This window comes from Cyanistes caeruleus, chromosome 4 (assembly GCF_971803275.1).
Source record: "Cyanistes caeruleus chromosome 4, bCyaCae1.hap1.1, whole genome shotgun sequence".
In the NCBI taxonomy this organism is placed as follows: domain Eukaryota; kingdom Metazoa; phylum Chordata; class Aves; order Passeriformes; family Paridae; genus Cyanistes; species Cyanistes caeruleus.
Window position 1 is genome coordinate 10,618,748 of NC_141704.1, and position 22,167 is coordinate 10,640,914.

Consider the following 22,167-nt stretch of genomic DNA (forward strand, 5'->3'; position numbering starts at 1 on the left):
CTTGACACTCCCAGTTGTATAATATGACTATAACAATATATTATTAGTTAAGGATACATTTAGATTGAAAACCTAAGAAAGTTATGTTCACTCAAAAGAAGAGTGAGAATTGTAGTCCTATTTGTTCCCCTATCATGACACCATCTTTTAAAAGTAGGGAGTAGTCTGCTTTTAGGAACAAGCAGATCAGTATGAGCAGCATCCCACTGGATAAGGACTCGGGTTTCATTGGGTTTTGGATAATTTCTGTTCCTAGGGCAAGTATTCAAGGTTGTGGAAAGGAACAGGGAGAGAAAGTGCTACATCCTTCTGGAATTTTTCCCATGAAAAATAGATACATGCAATGTGCCTGAATAAAAGAAAGTCAGCACAGAGTTAAAGCTAACAAACATGAGATTAGCACTGCTCTCAAATCACCTGAATAGAAAGAAATAATAAAAAAAAGGAAAAAGGGAAGAAAAAATCAAAAGTCTATTTTCTTTTTTGCATTAATTTGACCCTGTTTTAAAGTAAAATTCAATGTGTTTATATTGCAGACACTACATATGTCTGTCTCATTTGTAAGCTATTCAGCATGCTAGTATCTGGTACTATGAAACAAAAGTTATTTTCACGTTTACCTGGGCTAGGGCTCAAAAAGACAAGAACTTTGGCTTTGAGGTTCTTTCTATCAGATCCAAAACTGTGACAAAGAACTGACATGCAACAAATGCCACAGAACTTCAGTATAAACACATTTTTCTGGTTCAGATTTGTTCAAAACTTTTTGAAGGATTAACCAGGGAGCTCTCTGTTGGGCCAGAGAGCATCTGTCCTCATACAGCCAGCAAAAATCTGCCAAAAAAGTACAAAATGCCAGTTAATGCAGTTCTAGCTGGTTTGGTTTGCACATGTTCTGAGTTACTTTTGTGTGTGGATTGCACTGGAATTGCCCCACAGTGCAATCAGGGACTGGGATTGCAGCAGTGAACAGGCTGTTCACTATCATGGCACAGCTATCTGAACAGTTTTGCTTCTCCACCACCCCCAGCAAGTATTTCCTTTTTTTAATTGCCAGTAAACATTCCATGCTGACAAAGTGTATCAGAAGTGTGACAGGCTTTTCCCAAAGACCTTTGACCAAAATTATACAGTGAGGCAAATGTAAGTAATTTCTGAGATACGTGACTTCATAAATTTGCTTATTTTCAACTTTAAGACTGTCTATGATTTGACCTTGATAAGTGAATTGTACATATTTTAAATAATTAATACACTTTTTATATTATAAAAAAATTTAGTTCACTGCATTTGCCACATATTCATTCACCCCCCTGTTATATCTGGCTGGAGCTAAGAGTTACAACTTTCTTTTACATATAGAAGATCAGAAATATGGGATATTTTCCAAAACTCACTTAAATCATTGAACATCTTCCTACTGACATCAGCAAGCCTATAGACCCTGGTAACTGGAGACCAGAGCAGAGAACCCACCTTCCACAGACAGAGCTCAAATAGGAGTGCAAGCTCAACCGGCTGTGTCTGTGAGGGTGAAATGAGTTTAGTTTCATGAGATTAATTTGTTTGTTTTACTGAACTTTTTTATTTTTTAAAAAAAATTCAGCTTGAAACTCCTCCTTGGGTGTCAAGAAAGAACACTCAGCTGTTTTTGTAACAGTACTCAAGACTTCACAGAAACTACTGACTCACATTCGTACCAGTAAAATGTTTTTAAATATTGCACCAGGGACTAAGCAGGAAAAATGTGTTGTAGTTCTGGTGATTCTACCAAGGATTTCATAGCTACACATCATTAACACTATAAAATGATCTGTTTCATTTGTTTTTGCATTTATAATTCTCTCATATCTCCATTGTCAGATCTCTGGAGATTTTTCTTTCAATTCCCTGTATTATTAAACCTGGATAAGAATAATTTTGTAATTACCTATTCACCTGAATGCAAGATTTAGGTCTTAGAGAAGAGAAAAAGCTTAAGTGTGCTTTTTTTTTGTTGTTTGTTCATGCTTATCTCAGTCTATTCTATGGGAACTTTTTCACAGGTATTTCAAAGCAAAGAATAAAAAGTCATGTGTTGAAAACATGACTAGCATGAAGGAAAACTCAGCAATTTTGAAGAAACACAGTTACATTTTAAGAAATGTATAAAATTGGTTGAATATTATATGGTTTGTTTAGGATGTTAAAATTTTATTTCATTTCTCAGGTCTTGATATTTTTAGTGGATTTCCTTTATTCTTACTATTCATACATATATTTATATCATGAAGTCATAAGCTATAGGGAAAGCAATCCAGAAATTATTACAGCAGCATTTAAACAAGGATTGATATACACAAGACACTGTTTCCAAAATAACAAGAGTCGTCATTTATTAATTCAGGAAGATGTTTGGTCTCATGTGGTGCTGCTATTTTGGGACAAGCTGATACTGCTCTGGGATCCACAGTGTTCTGCCCTGTGGCTTCTGCCCTACTGACTCGATTTGCTTGGGCATCCACAGAACACACTACGTGTGTCCACAGCAGAGATTACAAGTTATATTTGCCAACATCCTGAAGTTCTTCAATATGTTTTACCTAGGAAAAAAAGCCAAAAACCACTTGTGGTACGCAAAGCCCCCATCAAAACAATTGCCCTTACTCTCTATCAAGAGAATATATAAGTTATTTTCTATGTTTAGGTCACACAGATTACAGATTTCCTTGACTGTTTTCATATTCGGTTACAGTTTCATTTCTACCATTTCCTTTGTGTTATTCTACAAGGAAATTCATGCAAACTGAATGATTCCAATTGATTCCTGAAAGTTCACAGCTCTCCTGCTAATGTCAAAGCCTGTACTATGTTGAATGCCTAAGCCAATTTATATAACACTACTGCCTTTATAAAGAATTTTTTTTTACTCTTGTAATGTTAGCTACTATTATTCTCTCTGAATATTTGTTCATTTAAGTATTGATGTTAAGGCAGCAAACCCCTCTCAGTGTGGAAGGTGCACTAAACAGGAGTTACAGGATAGTCCTTCATCCAGTATGGACAAATCTGATCAAGAGTAATTTCCAAAAGCCTGAGGTAGAACCTGTTTTACAGTTTGGGAACTGAACCCTTTCTCCTGAGAGACTATTGGAGCTCTTGTTTACCTTGTTGGAATTTGCCTGTCTCTCTTGCTCATTTTAGGTAGATAGAAATCCACTTAATAATCTCTGTTTATTATTTCATGCCTGATTTGGAAGCTGAATCAATGTAAACCCATTTGTTTCCCACCTCAAGTTGCTTTTTCCAATTTTCATATCACACCCTTCCATCTGATCCAACCAATGCAACTGTTTGTATGGCTGTGCTGCAAATTGTGTTACTCCAATGATCCAGTTTAAAAGCAACTTAACCCTGAATTGTATTAAACATTTTTTTGCTACTGAAGCTGAACTATTTTGAATAGAGGTCTTTTGTGAGCAATGCCTTGACCTTTGTGCTTTCCATGTGAAGTCCAGCACGTGTCTGAATGACTTTTCTGGTTAAAGAAATACATTTACAACTTACATTTTCAATACTCTGGACTTTAATTGTTTCAGATTCTTGGAAAGAAAAACAAGAACTTTGTGGAAGAATAATTTGGTTCATATTGTTCTCATTGACCACATCAGAGCCAGTAGAATCATGACAAATAAACATGCTCTCCAGTGAGCTTCTTGAAAGGGCTGTTCATTGTCCACAATCCCTCCATAAATCATAATCAGAACAAGACCCATTAGTGAGCAGATTGCAAAACAAATAAATTCAAAAATTCAGGGTAGGATGCCTTTAAATATATGCCAGAGAGAACCTGCCCTTTAGGGGACAAATAGTGCTGGAGCTTCCATCACAGCACATGTGCTGATAACCAGCACAGCCCAGACTGCCCAGGCCAGGAAGGGACAGCACGGGCTTGTGCCAGCACCTGGGACATCAGAGGTATCATAACCATGGAGATGGTATGCTTTTGACCTGGCTTTTGAAAAGATTGAAGCTGAAAAGTCAGTGCTAGAATTTTTTATGCTCTTCTACTCTGTCTGGAGTAGAAGGAGAGCAGTGGGTCCTGATCACTGTGTGCCTCGAGTCTGCAATCTGCTGCCTGGGCTCTGCCACATGACTGATTTTGTGCCTGTTACATGCAGCACCTGCTGCTCTGTGCAGTACTTTGGGGAAAGCCAGGAAAACTGAATACACATTTTTTCCTCATGACTTCATATTAACTAAAAGCCTGTGACATACAAAACTTGATGTTGTTACAAACTCTGCTTCTGAGTAATAACCTCTCCCTCTCTCAAGGGGAGATAAAAGTTTGAGCTTGAAACCAGGGCTCCAACTGTGTCTTAATCTGATTTTTTTTCATTGACCCATGAAAAAAATGATGCTTTTTTGTAATATGTCAGAATTGTCACATTAATGCACAGGCTTTTGTTTTTGTTTTTGTTTTTTTATAACAATTAGAAGGGGCCCAGCACTTATGTTAGGATCTAGAAATAATGGCTGGAAATTCTCCTTGGAAGAACAAACATTTTGACAATCCTCAAGTGTCTTGCAGATAATAATTATGTTAAATTTTTATTTTGTTTATACTGACAAAAATTGATAGTAACAGGAAACAGATAATGTAAAAAACTATGCCTTTGTTATATAGACAAGAAAGAATACTATAGTTTTATTATCTGGCCTTTCAAAGACAAGACTAATACTGTTTGCAATCAGAAGCATGTGCCTCATCAGCATCTTTGCAGCCAGATTAGAAAAGCTGTGATGCCCAATTTGTAAGGCCACAAATCATGGATAAGAGTTTTAGTGCAAAAGAACAACTACAGTAATAAAGCCTAAGGAAAAAAAAAACAAAACATACTTTGGATTCACAAACTTCTGTGAACTTTTATATTTCTTCCTGTTCCATATACATACATAAAAATTAGTTTTCATCAGCAGTGGTTAAACCAACAATCATGAGGATAAACTGCTATGATCTCATGGATAAAGAGACAAAAGATTTCATTCCATTTCTATCCTGTGCTGGCTCAAGTGTATGGCTGATCCTGATGGTCTCTGCAGCTCTGGATGTAGAGTTTTGTTTATTCTCCCAAGCCCTGAAGTTAGGAGTTCCAAATGAGTGTATGAGTATGAGCAGGAGAAAGACAGATTTAACCATCAGGTTTCTACAACTCCAATGGGAGAGCTGGATGTAAGATCACACAATAAATCCACTAAGATGGGAACTAGAAAAAAATGGATTTACCTTTTTGACAAAGATGCCACTGACCCAGCCATGGGTTGAGTCCATCTATTCCATGAGAAGTTTTGCTGTCAGTGAGGCCAGAGCATGGCTGGGCACAGTGGGGACTCTGCCTAGCTAACAGCAGTGGCCCATCCCCACCACTCCTTTTGGGCAGGAGCTGGAGCTCTTCCACTGCCAGAGCCTCAGTAAAGCTGTAGTTACTGGGGATTTGCAGGTAGGGCACTTCTGCTGCAGCTGATAACCTGCACTCAGTGTCCTTGAAATGAGCCTGCAGCCCTTGGGTCTGCACTGGTATCACCATCTCCTCCTGCAGCACAATTAGTAACAAGTCTTGAGCTGGAATTAACAGCATGGTCCACCACACAATACTTGACACCAAGAGATTACACCAAATGCAGAAAAAATGCAAGAAAGAGCACAACAAATGTTTAGGCACAACTGTGTAGTTCCTCAGGGTAACAAATCCAGTGGCCAGGGTGTCCTGCCTATCAGCTTTTCCCTCTCCTTCAGTTCTGCTCAGCATTTCTAATTGTACTCCACTACGTCTCTGTGTGCGCCACAATCATCATTAAAAAGTCAGCATTTCTCAGCAATGCCACCCAAGAGTATCTGATACATCATATTCCTTTCTCTGGGAAGGACAGAATTGCTGAGTCACTGCACTAAAATTTATTGGGTTTGTTTTGGTATTTTTACGGCAGCTACTATACTTTCAGTCCTACCCTTGATGTGTTTTAAAAGGCCTAGCAAAGACAGATATTTTATGTGTTTAGCATATTTCTAATTTACAACACTAATACTAAATTCAATTTATATGAGACATAAATGAATTTTTGCATCCAAGAGACTAATAAAGTATCTTCATTTGTTTACTAAATTACAGCATTTTCTCCAAAATACATTTTAATGGAAACAGATGACACTAGATAAAAACGTGTTTCCATGCATGCAGATACCCAGCACCTCCCTTCAGAGTGCTGCTCCTCACTGAACTGGCCATGCAGACACACAAATGCTTGTCTGCTACATGATTCAGTGTACAATTTCATGCCCAGGGAGTTTCACCTTTGAAAAGAGAGTGCTTCTAACACAGAATTAATGATTTGGAATGAATTATCACACCCAAAACTACATCCAAAGATTATGTTCTCTGAAAAATACTGTCATCTGTTTCCATTAAGATTTATTTTGGAGCAAATTCTGGTAAGGAATTAAAGTACAAGCACAGTTTCCAATAAATTCTGTATTTTACTGATATATTTGATACAATATTTCAAAATATTTAGGGAAACAAATCTGATTAGAAAACTTTTTCTTTCTAGTCTCCTGTCCTCATCTGGTTATACAGTTCACAGAATATATAACCAACCTTTTTTCAAAAAGTTTTTAGAATACAGGCTGTGAGGTTAGCTTGTAAGAATGAATTACTTTAAAAGAACAGAAGCTGAAACCTGCAAGACATTCTTTATCTTCCTCTGTGTAATACGAATTTAGCCCTTGATGTGGTGTAAACACCAGGAGAAGAAAAAAACCCCATGAAAGGTCTATGAAAACTATATAGAAATCCCTACATGTGCATGAAAAGGCCTCACAAATTGATGCAGATGCCTCAGGACTAAATGATTAACTGCAGAATCACATTCAAAAATAAATTACAGGCAATAGATACAGGCCCAAAAAGGCCTGCTCTGCAGGGAAATAATTTTCTCTGTTCATTGTCACTTCATATTACCCATCCATCATTTGGTCACCAGTTTCAGCTATTCACTTGCTGCCAAGTCTATTTTCAAGTTTCCACATTCCTTCTGTGTCATTGCATCTTCCCTTTCTCCAGGAACACTCTGGCGCTGTGTCTGCTGGCTCTCCCGGCTCCAGGGTTAAATGGAAAGTGTGCTGGGGTCTTGAGGGAGTGTGTTGCTTTCTTGGGGCTTTTTCAAGCCATATATTTTGTCTTTTGTGCTTGCACAGCTGCTCTATTACTTCACCCAAGAAAACCTGGCGTCTCAAGCAAGAGTGTGAAGTATCTGTGCATCCCCTGTGGCCTTTGGGTGGGATGATGGGATGACACTAACTATTGTCCCCTTCTTAGGGTGCTAATTAATCCCTTGATATTGGCTTACAGTAGGATACAAGTGGGGTTTTTTGGGGTTTTTTTTATTTGTTTTAGGTTTTTTTGTTGTTGGTTTAGGTTTTGATTTTTGGGTGGGTTTTTTGTATTATTATTATTATTATTATTATTATTATTATTATTATTTATTTTATGAAAAGGGAATATTTTCTGTCTTACAGTTTCTGAGAATTTCTATCCAAAATTCTATTCCAGCTTACTGTCATGTATCTGGAATTTTTCCACCATGTTGAAACAAAATGTAACTTTCTCTGCTCTCTCCAGAAAGCTCCTTTGGAAAACCCTGTGCAATATTATTGTATTGGTTGGGGCACCATTAAATGGTTGAGACAGCATTTTCTAGGATAGTAATTTATGTTGTGCTACCTGCAGTAGAAACACAACATAAAGTTATTTTTAAAGGAAATATCAAATATGAACTTATATCTACTGCCCTAGCCATACCCATTTCACAGAGTTTTTCAAGGTTTCTTTTCTTGTGAAACTGGAGAATAAACAGCACCCTTCTTTTTCACTGAGTGCTTCCTTGACTGTTTCTGTGCTCTTCATTCTGCTTTCTCACTGTTTGGTATCCTGAGAAAACAGGTATAGCCCTGCCCAAAAATACTCCTTATTTTTTCATGCAGGGGAAAAAATGAATCATAAACTTTTCCATGTTTGCCAAGAAATTCTTACACAGATCTTGAAACACATTTTTTTTCCTCTCTTCTACAGCAGTTGAGTAGAGAAGTTTTCCTAATTTTTTTTTAATCACATTGTAATTTATTTCTGAGCACACTTCCTGCTGCCTTTTTAAAAGATATATGTTTGGCAGTTGCGTTGAGACATTTTGTTATTATTAGCATTTTTGGAAAAAGAAACAAGATTTAAGTAGATCTCTCAATGAAAGTTCAGCAATGATGGTGTTTTCATTTTATGTGACTGACAGCAGTCAAATAAAATTTTAACAGTAAGATGCAGTCCTGGCTCAGTTTTTCTCAGCAGCATCAGTAAAAATGAACAACTGTCCCACAGGATTTTGTTTGAATCCCTTTGGTATTACCACTAGCATGGTGGCTTGATGAAATGACCGAGAGAAGGAGTTGGCTGCGGCAGTAAGAGCTGAGACGGCGCTTTCTGAGCGCCTGGCTGAGCTCAGTGCCTGCCTTTGCCTCTTCCCCTCCTGCCAGAGCTGAAGGGGCACTACCAAACCTCCTGTGGTCACTCCTGGATGCCATCCAGGTCAGCTGCAGTGCTCAGGACAAAGGTGTTCAAAGGAAAACTGCTTCCTTTGAATTTATCCAAAATTTTTCTTCCAACTGGGATATTCACAGACAGCCTCTTCACCCAGAAACCACAGAAGCACAAAGCCTTGTTTTTCCCACCCCTAGATGTCTGAGTAACTTTCTCTATGCTCTGCTTTCTGCTTGCTGAAGGCTACCTGAGAAATACATAGCTATTAAAACATGGATCCATAAAAAGATCCATGGGACGTTGCTTCCTGTTAACTGTGCTGTTAATTTCTTTTTCCTGCCTATAAACAATTTGCCTTAATTTCCCCATTACCAGCCCTCATACTTACCCTTTTGCTCTACAACTTGTCTCAATTTAGGCCACAGCTGTCTCTAGTCTCTGGGCTAAATTCTAAGCTAGCAGATTTTAGTAAAATAACTCACTCTGTTTTCACCAGTAAATAATCAAAAGCAACCAAACAACAAATCTCATGGCTTGGGCTCATTCTCTCAGTTGTCCTTGCTACCACTGTCCGGTTCTTGGCTTCACTTTTCTGTTCTGTTTGTCTTTCTTGGTGGGCCACTTGTTTCCAGACCTTTTTCTTTTTTGCTGGTCTTCTTCAGCCATCACCTTTTCCCCACTACCTGTCGCTATTTTATGTCCAGAGCATTGCAACCATTTATTTCAATTTCTAACCATAATAAAACCTTTCCATTCAAATCATTCTGGATGCTTTTAAACAACTGCACCCCACAATGACAGATAACATTAATGAATTAATTAAGCTATGCTAGGAGTACTATCCAAGGAAATTAAGCTGTTATAGTTTCTACCTCCCTAAATATCAAAGGTGCAATTGTTTTGTTTTGTTTTGTTCTGCTTTTGGTTGTTTAAGTTGTTGGGTTTTGTTTTGGTTTTTTTTTTATTTTATGGAGAGGTTATTAAATATAAAATACTCATTTATTTGTCATGCTCTGCTACTTGGGTAATTGTACAAAGGCACTTCAGCTGTTTGATATCTTCCATCCATCATCTGGACAGTGAGAAATAACCCCTCAACCCCTAAAGTGGTTGCTCCACGCAACTGGAATTCACAATGCAGGGAATGTTCATTGTATCAACTGGCCCTGATCTGCTTTACAATATGTCAACACTTTGTGCTGTGTTTATCGAGTGCATGTCAGAAGCAATTGAGGTTCAACAAAGGGGAGGAGGAATATGCCAGTTTTTACAGCTGATTTATTAAATTGTACGATCCAGGAGGAAAAAAAAATTTAAAAAATTAAAAATCAGTCCAAACAGCTGAGTTTTACGTGAGCTGACTTGACCCTAACTGGCCTTAGAGGAGAGGAGAAAACTTTTTATCTGTACCCTTTCTCCCTATCTGCACTAAGTGCAACCATGCTCCTCAAGCACACTAATTGAGGTAAATGTGAGGCTTAAATTAGAGCTTTAGTAATCCTCTGTAGCTTGAATAAAAGTAATTTTTGTTCAGACTGTCAAACTAAGAAAGTTCTGATTCAAGCAGTGAGTTCTCAAGGTCCCTTCTTTCAAATATGAAGAATCACAGAAGTCAGGATAGTCTGAATTTGAAATTTGTGGCCTAAATAAATTCAAACTTGAGCTTACAGCACTTATTTTAATGCCCAAACATGAGGTCAGTCATGAGAAAAGACATGATGAGTGTAAGCTTGAAAGAAATGGAGGAGTGACACAAAATTAATTTCAGAATTTACTTTGTGGCTTTCATCTTTTCCAAAATTTTCTTTTTAAATTTTTTCTTGTATATAACCTGAATTCCTATATGGTTCTGTTCTGATCTCTATTTCTCTGTACAGATGAAGAAGACACATAAAGTGATTTAAATGTGTCCCTTTCTTATTTTTGCCATGCTGGCTCAAAATTTATGATGCAACCCAGGAATTTGAATTGACATTTCACAATCACTCTTTATTGTTTTTTGGTTTTTTTTACAAACTGTGAAAGTAATTTTTTCTGTATTTCTGGTATAAGTCTTGGAAATTATGTATGTAAATATGATTTTGCAAGACAATTTGTATTAGAACTATTTTTGAGGCATCCTGAAGAAAAATAACAGAGAGAATAGTGTATTTATTTAAAACATGGACCACTGAAACAGCACAAAGAAGGAAGAGTAAGGCAACAGAGAAAGCAGATAGCATGCAGTCCACAGGCCAAAATCATGATTTGTTAACCTGTAACTCAGGAAAAAGACAAAGAAAGGAACTATGGTTTATGACTGGCTGTCAAGATGTAACTGAGTATGTGCTTATGCAATAAATTCTGTATTAATTCTCTGTAGGTAGAAGATTTTTTTCTCTATTTTCCCCTCCAACACAGAAATTGGATAAGCACAAGCAGATTAATGCTGGTGAGCTTATTACTTCTTCTGTATATAAAGCTGCCATTCTGATCTTCAGAGTTGAATTTATTGTTTAGTAGAACAGTATCCATATGCAGAGAAATAACACTTTTTCATAAGTACATCACTACAATCCTCATCCACCTAAAGCTGTTTCCAGTGCAAATAAGTAAAATACTATATTAGACATATATTTGATTTTAGTTTCTTTAAAAAGCACCGAAGATTAAGCATCAAATCATGCTGTTTGTTTTCTATGTGTTAGTTTATTACAAATTACATATTCAAATACTTTTGCTATGAAAAAAAAAACCCTGGAGATGAGAGGTCCTATAGGATCTGCCAAGGCAAAAAGGATAATGAAATTAATCTCACCTGCAGACTAAGGAGTGGAAAGTTAAAACATGACATTTTTTGAAAAGTATGTTAAGATATCAAAATCTGATTGTAACAGTATACAAGTGTATCATATGAATTAGTTCCACTACCTAGGAAAATGTCCAAAGGCTTCTTATCAGGAAAGCAAATACTTTCCTGAACAAACTCACATTTCAGGGAAAATGTTACTCAAACAGAGATTATCTACCTAAACACCATCCCTAGAGCTCCTTAAATTCTCTCTGTAAAAAGGTATTTTCCTGTGGCCTACAAAGGGTAGGATCCAAAATATTGGCTTTTACCTAATTCTACGCCAGCCAAAGCCAGCATAATCTACTTTCTGATTAAATCAGAGCAATTTAGGTACTTGAGGAGCAAGAATCAATGATCACCTTAACCACACCTCCCTCAAACGAGGCATAATAAAAAGCACCAAAAAGAAGCTCCATGAAAAATACCTTTTCATGGTATATAATACCTGCAAAAATAAATAATTAAAAAATTAACAGCGAAGTAATTAAATTTTTATTGGAGACAGAACAAAAATGTTAATGCCTGGGATGTTCAAAAAATTCCATGACTCTTTTTTTGATTTATAATTTGCTATTTGAATGCTTACATTTGATATAGTAATAACAATAACCATTATACCATTTAAGATCATTCAAGACATTTTTCTTGTATCTCAACTTTTTGAAACCACCAATTACATCAGAATGACATTTTTGGTTCCATTTCTTAGAAAAATCTTTAAATTTTTCCTGACTCTGAAAAACAAGGAAATATAAAAATAAAGCTTGAAACTTATTAACCAATGGAAGCATTTTAGAAAGGTATTTTGGGCTTTTTGTTGTGTTGTTGTTGTTGTCACTTTTAGCATGCATTTATTGATTAACGGGCCAATCTTATGATTTTAGAAGAGGAACATGTTTTTCATCAGCGTGAAATTGGGTCAGTCTCAATCTCACTGCAGGATTATGGTCTAGGGTTTGTCTGTGCAGAGAAGGCACAACAGAGAGAGACAGAGAGAGGCAGAGTAGAGCACCTTCTCTTCATTAACCCCCTACTTAGACACTTCCTGAATCTGGGATAATGCTGTCATATTTTGGAGAAATTTACTACACTCAAATGACCTTTACAAGGAAACCTATTAACAGAAACCTTTTCCAGGACTGTGAGGTGGAGCTTTCTTGAATCCCTTGCCTCACTCACCATCCAGTTTTCTGGGAATGATAATAAACTAATAGAATTAACTCAGATTATGATCATTTATTTGAATAAAAGGTTTGTTTTTTTCTGGCCAGTAAGCTACCAAAAGAATTAACAATCACATTTGTCATTATTTTTACTCTTCACTGCAATCATATTTTATATGAAATCTGTTTCTAATTCATGCTTAGGGATCAGGGAAACATACAGAATAGTGTTAAAGAAAATTATTTTTAAATAAGCATTCTGATTCTTTCAAGCAAATTCAGTGATCATAGAAAAACAAACAAACTTATGCAGAAGGCAACCAAAATACTGCAGCTGCTGAAGCTGTTTTGTTTGTTTGTTTGCTTTTAATTTGGGTTTTGTTGCCTTGAAAATTCTTTTTACAATATTATTGACTATATTTTCAATACTGTAAAAGAATGATATTAAATATTTGGATTTGAAATGCCTATATGGATATTGTGCAGGTTTTGTCCCAGAAGGAAGCACATGGCCATGGGCCAGGAGCATTACAGAAGAATCATTAAAGTGCCACAGAACCAAAACTCGTGAGTCATTCCAAATACTCTCCCAGCATTGCCCCTAAATATTAATGGGTCCCTGCCTGAGGGTCAGAGGCAGCCAGATATGGTGCCCTCCTCATCCTGGGAAATACCCAGTGCTGAAGTTTGGCTTGAGCAGCTCCTGGCCCTGCTTGCATGGGCTTGAATCAGAACAAAGATTAAACTGCTGCCATCACACGGCTGCCCCACATCTTTCCACTCACAGAGCAAATTTAAGCACCTTATTCCAGGTCAAAAGCAGAAATGCAGACTTGCATTTCTTCTTGCACTTCTTGAAGAAGTGTCAACCTGTTGCAAAATCAAGGAATAGGGGGTTTGACCTTAGTTCATTTAGGTGTTCCATGTTGATCTGTGCTCAATGTCCAGTGCTCATTTCAAGAACATATTTGATTTCTACAGGGTATATTATATTATAGCTATTACAGCTGTTCAATATTTTCTTACTGGTTACTATAATGGAAGAAAATATTTTCACTAAAAATACATCTTTTCCTTTTAAAAATGTTTTAAGCAAGCAAAACAGTGTGGTAGTTTAAGGATAAAAATATTTTTCATTTAGATTCCTTCCTTCCTTCCTTCCTTCCTTCCTTCCTTCCTTCCTTCCTTCCTTCCTTCCTTCCTTCCTTCCTTCCTTCCTTCCTTCCTTCCTTCCTTCCTTCCTTCCTTCCTTCCTTCCTTCCTTCCTTCCTTCCTTCCTTCCTTCCTTCCTTCCTTCCTTCCTTCCTTCCTTCCTTCCTTCCTTCCTTCCTTCCTTCCTTCCTTCCTTCCTTCCATTTTGTTGTTAAAACCTAGCTATGATTACAGTCTGTGTAATTTTTGCTTTCCCTAATCAATTAACCTTTGAAGTCCCTATGGAGAGACTGTTTCTGGTTCTTTGCCTACTGAACTGCCCACTTGCCTCTGCCTCCTGTGCACCTGTGATGCCATAAATTAGTCACAGATGGCCTGCTAGGATATAATCACTGCCATTTGTCATGAAGTTGATAGCTGTATCACTTTCTCTTGCTCTGCAGAATTTACCTCTTGACAGGTCAAAACTTCTACCTCTGTGAGTTCTATTAGGAAAAGAAAGGTTCAAAGGTCAAGCCATGCCAGAACTCCAGCCTGTTGAAAAGGAGTAACAAATCTCATATTAGATGCCCAGAATCTAATGTGTGCTGGGTATGGAAACTGATGCCAAAACAGTGAACCCTGTGAGATTTCCAACCAACCTCTGTTCTCTAGTTACCCAGAGCAAGGTAAAACACAAAAAAATGAATATTTTTAAAATCCCATAGCCATGATGAGGAGTCTGTTCCTACACTCTCCCTTCCTGCAGGTTTGAATTTTTTTGGTCTCCCTGAAATACTGGCCTGGAGCCATGTCAAGAGAAAAGGGTTTCCTTGTCTTTGTAATAACCTAATAGTTGTGTGTTTCTCCAAGAATTCAATAATGTAGGTGGTGTGTTTTCTTTTTCCTTCTCTTACTGCCACACAGGAACCTCTCTTAGCTCTTCCAGGAGGACTTCTTTAATTTTCCAGGAAAGGGCCACAAGCAGCCCCCCACCCCCTGTGCTGCTGATGGGTGTTGCCATGTGGAAACAGCTCAGGACAAAGTGGTGGAAGGGCAGCGTGGCTGCACAGCTGCTGGTGGGTGTGTGACCCTGGCAGATCCAGCCCTTGGCACCCTTCTCTTTCCCTGGGTGACCCCCCTGCCACTGGGGCCAGGCCATTACTGCCCTGTGGAGTGGGAAAGGAAGGAACTGAAACCTGAGAGGAGATCTTAGTGTGAAACAAGCATTGTCTGTCTGTCCTGAGACACACTTTGTCTGTCTGTCCTGTACAGACTTTCAAACAAGATTCCTGGCTACAGCAGTTCTGTTCTCTTGGAAGGATTTATTATCCACAGTAAACCTATTTATTTATATCAGCCAAATTGTAATATCAATTTTAAAATTAGATAAATTCTTTCATCTTGTAGCTTGCTTTTACATAAACTTCCTTAGTAAAAGAAACATTTTGTAAACAGCAATTATATAAGGGTGTTCTGCTCACTTTAAGGATTTTCACTGGAGAAGTAGCAAATGATCAGGTTTTCAAATTATGTTTTAACAGCAATAAGATGAAGCTTGGAACCCAGAACCAGAGGCAAGTTTTTCAGGAGTGTGACAGTTAACTTTTGGATGCTCACCTTGGAATATTTTCTAGGGAGGAATGTCTGAAAATCATAAAACCTTAAAATTTGAGCCTGTATTCTCCAGTTTTCAGACTTCAGCTTCTAGATTATGTTTCTGCTATCACCTTTACTATCATCTTGAATCTCAAACATTTTAGAAGAAAAGGATAAGATCCATCTTTTGAGTCAGGTCAAATGAACTACACCCAAATAAACCAGTATTTGACCTAAAACCAGCACAAACCTGACATAAAAATATCTTGGGACTTGATATCACCGTTTGTCCTTACAAAGTTTATAATTAATGTAAAACAATAGCAGCTGGTGCTTGTTTATAGGGCAGCCTGATCTTTGGGTGGTACTGTGTGTTGTGTAGCTGAACAGTCACTTCAGTAACCTCTACTGAAATATTTTGGGCCTTTTTCAGATAAATTTTCATTGATTATAAATGTTTTACTTTGCTGCAGTTGTACTTTGCACAAACAAACCATTTCCCTAAACTAAAGGAAGGGAGCCAGATTCCTACACACCGCATCAGTGTCCAAACCACCATCAAGTACAAAAATCATTATGTTAAACATTTCCCTGTTCTACTGAGTGTCTCAATGCAAAATACAACAAACAAAAAAACCCAAACAAAAACAAAAAACAAAAACAAAACAAAAAAAAACCCAAAAAAAACCCCAAAACAAAACATAATACCTCCCCCCCCCAAAAAAAACACCAAAAAAACCTCTGTCAGCTCCACTGCTATGTACATTGTAACACAGTAAATAGAAACCTTCCTGAGAAAATAGAAGCTATATACCCATGGAGGTATTTTCAGACAAATTTAGGAATAATGTGACTATTCTGAAGTTTGACTTATGCAGTAAAGAGGATTTTAATGTTTTCTTAGCCTTTTCCTTCTTCTCTCCATCTTTTACTATACAAAACTACTTGAAAATGTTAAAAATGTTAGTTTGTGAATAGAAATGAAATATTTTTTTTACATATTTTACAGCAATTAACTTTAGAGTAACAAAATTCACACAATTTAAGAATAGTCTTATTGAAATTGATATGGAATTATTAAGCTTAGAAAAGACTTTAAAGATCATTGAGTCCAACAGTTAATCCAGCACTACCAAGTCACCACTTAATCCTATGTCCTTAAGTGCCACATCTTCACATATTTTAAATGTCTCCAGGGCAAGTGACTCAACCACTTTTCTGGGCAGCCTGTTCCTGTGCTTGACAAACCCTTTGGGTGAAGAATTTTTTCCTCATATCCAATCTAAACCTCCCCTGGTGTAACTTGAGGCCATTTCCTCTTGTCTGTTGCTTGTTACTCAGGAGACAGATCCCTATCTTACTATAATTTCCTTTCAGGTACTTGTAGAGAGCCATAGTTTGTTGATAATAAATAAAAATTCTGTTGCAGCACTGTGACACAGTATCAGCCCAGTGCTGTATTCCTCTTTGATTCTACCTTCATTTTGCATGTAGAAAAATTGTTGCCTAATACTTATTGTAGCTTTTTTTTTCCTTAGGGGTTTGTTGGCTTGTTCTGAGAGCCACAGCTTCAAACAAAATAGAGATGATTTATTCTGGTGAGGTTCCAAGTAGGTGAATTGAATTGTCATATTTTTGGTCAACATAAACTAAAGCAGAACAGAGAGAAATCTGAGCATGTTTAATCACAGAGTGCTGTCTTGCTGCTGAGGAAAGTCATAAACAGTTGACTCCAAGCTGGGAACACCATGCCAAACATTTGTATCTGGAACAGGACTGTACGTTCCACCAGCGTGCTGCAACAGGGAGAGCATTAACACAGGGGGTTCAGTACATGCAGAAAAATGTTTTGAAAATGAAAGGGGTCAGAACAGGGGTGTGGAATGGGCCTGGAGGGTGTTGTGCATCCAGAAGAGAAACAAAATATTATGCTTCCTAATACTGGACAAAACTGAGCAAAATTATTTGCTATATAATCCATTCAGAAAAGAAAAAAAGTCAAAGAATTCCCAAGTGATTTTCTTTCCAGTCACACTCAAAATAAGTAATTTTGAGTGACAGACAACTGAATCCACTACAATTAGCATATGCCTTCCCTGCTGGCAACGAGATCAAACTGAGGACTGTACGAGCACTGTATGCCCATCATGTTACTAAAACTCTTGCTAAGCACAGGAAGGAAATGGTACTGCTTTGATGTTACTTTTGGCTTCCAGTCCCAGGATTTGGACAAAAAAAAGACTGAAATAATATTTTAACCTGCTTACAGGGATTCAAACCCATCTCTCTCAGCAGAGTGCCCTAATCACTCTGTGGTTTAGGGAAGGAAGCACACTCCACATGCCTACTGCTGAAATTGCTCCAGGATTCACTGGTGGAGGGAGAAGAACCAGGAGAGGCAGATGGAAAACAGATTGTATTCCTGTGGTAAGGCATTAACCTTGGAGAAACACAGTCCCTCTGCTAATGTTTGTGCTATCAGGGTGTGGGTGGAATGCATGTCTCCTTCCAGGCTGCAGTCCCAACATCTGGGATCCCAGCCCAGGTCAGCTCAGTACCATAATTAGGAGAGTTTCGTGCTGAGTTAAACTCCCAAGTTCTGCACCTTAAACAGAGTCACACTTTCTCTCAAACCGCCTGGCTTTGGCTACGTTTTGACCTTTCACTTTCAGCAGGTGAGTCTGTTCTAAACATCACCTGTCCCATATGAACTGTCAGAGGATTTGTGCTGAGCAGACAGACGAGCCTGGATCTGGATCTTCCGGGGATGAAGCGGGAGTGCAGCTGCAGCCCTGCACTAAATAATTTCTGCTTAAGAAAGCTCTGGGTCATCATCCTGGTCTCCAACTCTCCCCATGCTGTGACTACAGGGTCAGTGAGTTTCATTCAGGATTTTGGCCTGTCTGGGGGCCAGGCTGACACTCTTCAGGGTACCATGCTACCTTCCCCAGAGATGCTTGCATCTGCACCTTAAGCCTTATGCTTTAATCCATCATTTATGCAGCACTTATGTATAATTCCTGATTAAACGGTTCCTGTGCCATGAATTTAATTTTTCTTAGCCTTAAGATCTTCATGAATTCATTTGTACTGCTAAATTTCACCTTATTTCTAGCTCTATAACATGACTTTCCTTCTCTTTTGCTGCTTCTGCAGCTATTCTGGTCTTTGGCCAATTCTTAGTCAAATATGTTCATATTAATGCAGGTGGCTTAAAACCTATATAAATTAGTAAATGAATGAAATGTAAATCAAAATCAACAGACACTTCCCCTTAGCATACTGTATGTTTTCTCTTATCAGACTGTTTAAATTATAGAATGTCTGGTCTATGTCTTCTTCTATTTCTTCATCAGCACTTAGTACAAGTAAACAGGGGCATTCAGCAAAATCTAATCCAAACACAGCACCCCTTGATTTACCCCAAAACTACATATTAGAATAAAGACAAGTCTATATTTTCTTAAATCTCTGTTTTGACTAGTAAGCAATGACTCTACAGGCCAAATTCCCCTTCCTTCAATTAGAGTTGCATATTGCTTTTTTGTTCAAACGACCACACACAAATTGTTCTGGTCTAGTGCCCAGAGAGTACACAGATTTCTTGTAGCAATTCATTTAAGAAAGTTGATTACTGTATTTTATATCTTACTTGTTATTTGAGAAATTAGCTATGCCTTTTTTTCTATGTAAAATGCATTTTTCCAAGGGTATATTGTTGTTCCAAACTTCTACATAAAAAAATAAAAAATAAAAAATTTTGCATTTGTTCCCCTTAAGGATTTTTTAACATAATCCTATCCTTTCAAAAATTTGGATTAAGTTTTTCGGGTGTCTGATTATTTTTCACCAAATCTCTGTCCTCTTCTGAGACTAAATCTCTGGATAGATGAAAATCATCATTTATCAGAGTAAGCAGAAACAAAATCCATAAAATTAATGTCAAATCAGGTATATTTTCTGATAACTTCAAATGTGCTCAGTCAGAAAACTGTCTGTTAAAGACATGACTGTACATTCAAAATCTCATTTATATTAACTTCAGCCAATCTGTTCTGTTTGAATTGAAAAGTGAAATAGTTTTGCTTTGGAAAAATGGCACTACTTAACAGGGAATATATAAGTCAATGTACATTAGTGTAAGACTTGACTTTCCTTGTTTGTTAACATCTGATAATGCTCCAGGACACAACACTTTTAACGCCCAGCACTGGTTCTGCTTTGCCCCTACTTGTCTGCATGATGCTGACTGACACCTCACAGCTTTTAGTCACACTGTCTCCTTTTCCTCCTTAGCTTGATTACTCCATAGCTGTTTCAGCAGCCAACACAGAATCTCCATTCTGCTGGAGTGCAAATGGGAATTCATCCATCCAAATAAATGAGAAAAGAAATCCTCACAACTTAGAAGTACGCGTTACATTTACACCTTGTTTAGTTCAGAGACATCCTGTATCTCTCACATATAACTCTAAAAACTGGGGATGTTGCCTAGGGTTTGCAGAGTAAACAATTCTTAATCTACACAGTGTTTTCCCTGCTGTACACACCCTGTAACATAACTATATCCCAAACATACTGCAATCATTTAAAGAAAATGTCTCAGCTTTCATTCAAAAACTTTTTGAGCTTGAAAACCATACATCTGTAAATCTGAGTCAGAACCATTTCAACCTATCTTATTGAGGCCAAAGGGAAGACAGAAGTGTGACAATTATCTAATGTTACCCTTCCTGACCCCAGCACAGTCTGTGGGAGTTTTCCCACTGAGTTCATGGAGTGGAAATTTTGACCTGGGTTACTTCCAACCTTTGAAAAGAAGAGGGTGAACAGTGCCTGAAATCTCTTTTATATGATTATTAGGACATGGGGAAAACAAGTATTTCTTCCCAAAATAAAAGCCTGTCTCTAGCACCTTTTCTGAGGCACCCTTATGATTCAGATGGAAAAAGAAATCTGAATTACCCCAAAGACAACCAAAGGAATTGCATTCTGAAAAAGTGATGTAAGTCTAGTGTGTTTTATTTCATTTCCTATCATGTAAAACTCAACCACAGTGAGAAATGTCAGTCAGCATCCATGAAATTATGACTGTCCAAAACAAAGTGATACAGAGTACATTTTCCCCAAGATTTTCTGTATCTTCCTTCCTCCTGAAAAAATTTGCCATGATTCAGGCAACACAATGATGTAATTGTGCCAGTAAAACCCATTGAAATTGGCGGCTGTGGTTTCAGTTCATGTCCACAAGGTCTGAGCACATACTGCCATGAGCAAGAGCAAATTTTAGAGAACAACTGCAAAAAAAAATTCTACTGAATTTCTAAAAATACTTCTCCCTTGCCCTTTCTCTCTTTCTGTACCACAAGACAAATGTAATGGCTTTCTTATCTTTCCCTTCTGCTTTGTAGGTACCAGCTGCCTTTCCTGAATGAAATAATTAAATAAATCCCAGAACAGTCATTCTGAACCTTTTGTTTCTGCCAGTAATGAAACCTTCTCTCATTAAAACAAAAGTCTCTGGCTGAACACCTTGCTGTGATTTGCAACATGATTTCTATGTATTCAAAGGCAACATTTCACACAAGTATTAGCACTTGACTTTACATTTGTAAATTAGGTAGGTGTTAAGTCTGCAAATATTCCTCCTGGTGTATTTTATTACTTTTTTCTCTCTTTTCTTCTCTCCAGGAAAACTCCAGGAAAATAAGAAATATTTTATGTCATTGCTGTATTCCAACTACTGCAATTGTTTTCACCTTGTTTTACTGTTATATTGACCTTCACCCAAATATTTGCATAGCACAAATATAGTAAGTAAATTAATTTCAAAAAGTGAGAAATCTGATTTCATTCCAACCTGAGGGAATTCAAAACCATCCTTATATTTTCTGAAAAGTGTTCTAACAGACATGCTGTTAAGAATATTTGAGCTTTGGTGCTAATAGAAAATGAAGGCATATAGAAATTTTAAGAAAATTGAGTCATTGAAGCTGGGGCTCTACAACCAGTGATGCAGAACCCAGGGATCCAGAAGCACAGCATCCCAGCAGCTGCCCTGCAGAGAAAATAAATATGTGGACCCCTACCTGAACACCAATTTCTATTCTTTTCCTATAGATTTTTAAAGTAAAATACACTTAATAAGTATGACCTGATGTTTGGACTAAAAAGAGGAAATTAAAAAAAAATTCTGCTCTTAGTCTATCATGTTGGGTAGGTGACGATGATGCCTTCAGAGATTCCTTAGTCTCAGTCACATTGATTATTCTAAATTTCTTAATTTCTTAATTTCTTAATTGCAGCTATTAGTTGTGTTATTTGGGAAATTACTCTAGACCTTGATCTCAGTGTTAAGCATTGAAATTATTTTAAAAGCACATCTTTTAGTTTTGCGTGATATTTTATAGCTACAGCTCTGGCAAATAGCAAGTGATTTCTATTGCCTGGCATTAAAATATCCTTTTTAAAACAAAAACTTCCTTTTCTTTTTGCAGGGGATGAAGACAGATTTCTCCTCTCTAGTTCTTTTAAATGATGCATATACCCCATTTTAATAATATGTTTATATCTCAGTGACTTTTAATAAATGGTGGCATTGAAACCTTTGTGGATTGAGAGTTTTTCCTGGGCAGAGGTGGAAGATGGACAGTCAGGATTTCCTGTTTGAAGTGTTGTATATGGCACAGTTTCTAGATTTGCCAAGCTGCATATATTAAATAAAAAAGCTACATGTACTACTTAACATGGTACATGTCAGGTACCAGAGTTGTGAGGCATTAGGTCAGATATAAACACAGGAGTCAAACAGCAAAGCATTGTTCAGAAATAAATTGAGCTGCCTGTCCCTCTTTGGGAGGGAACACATTCCCTT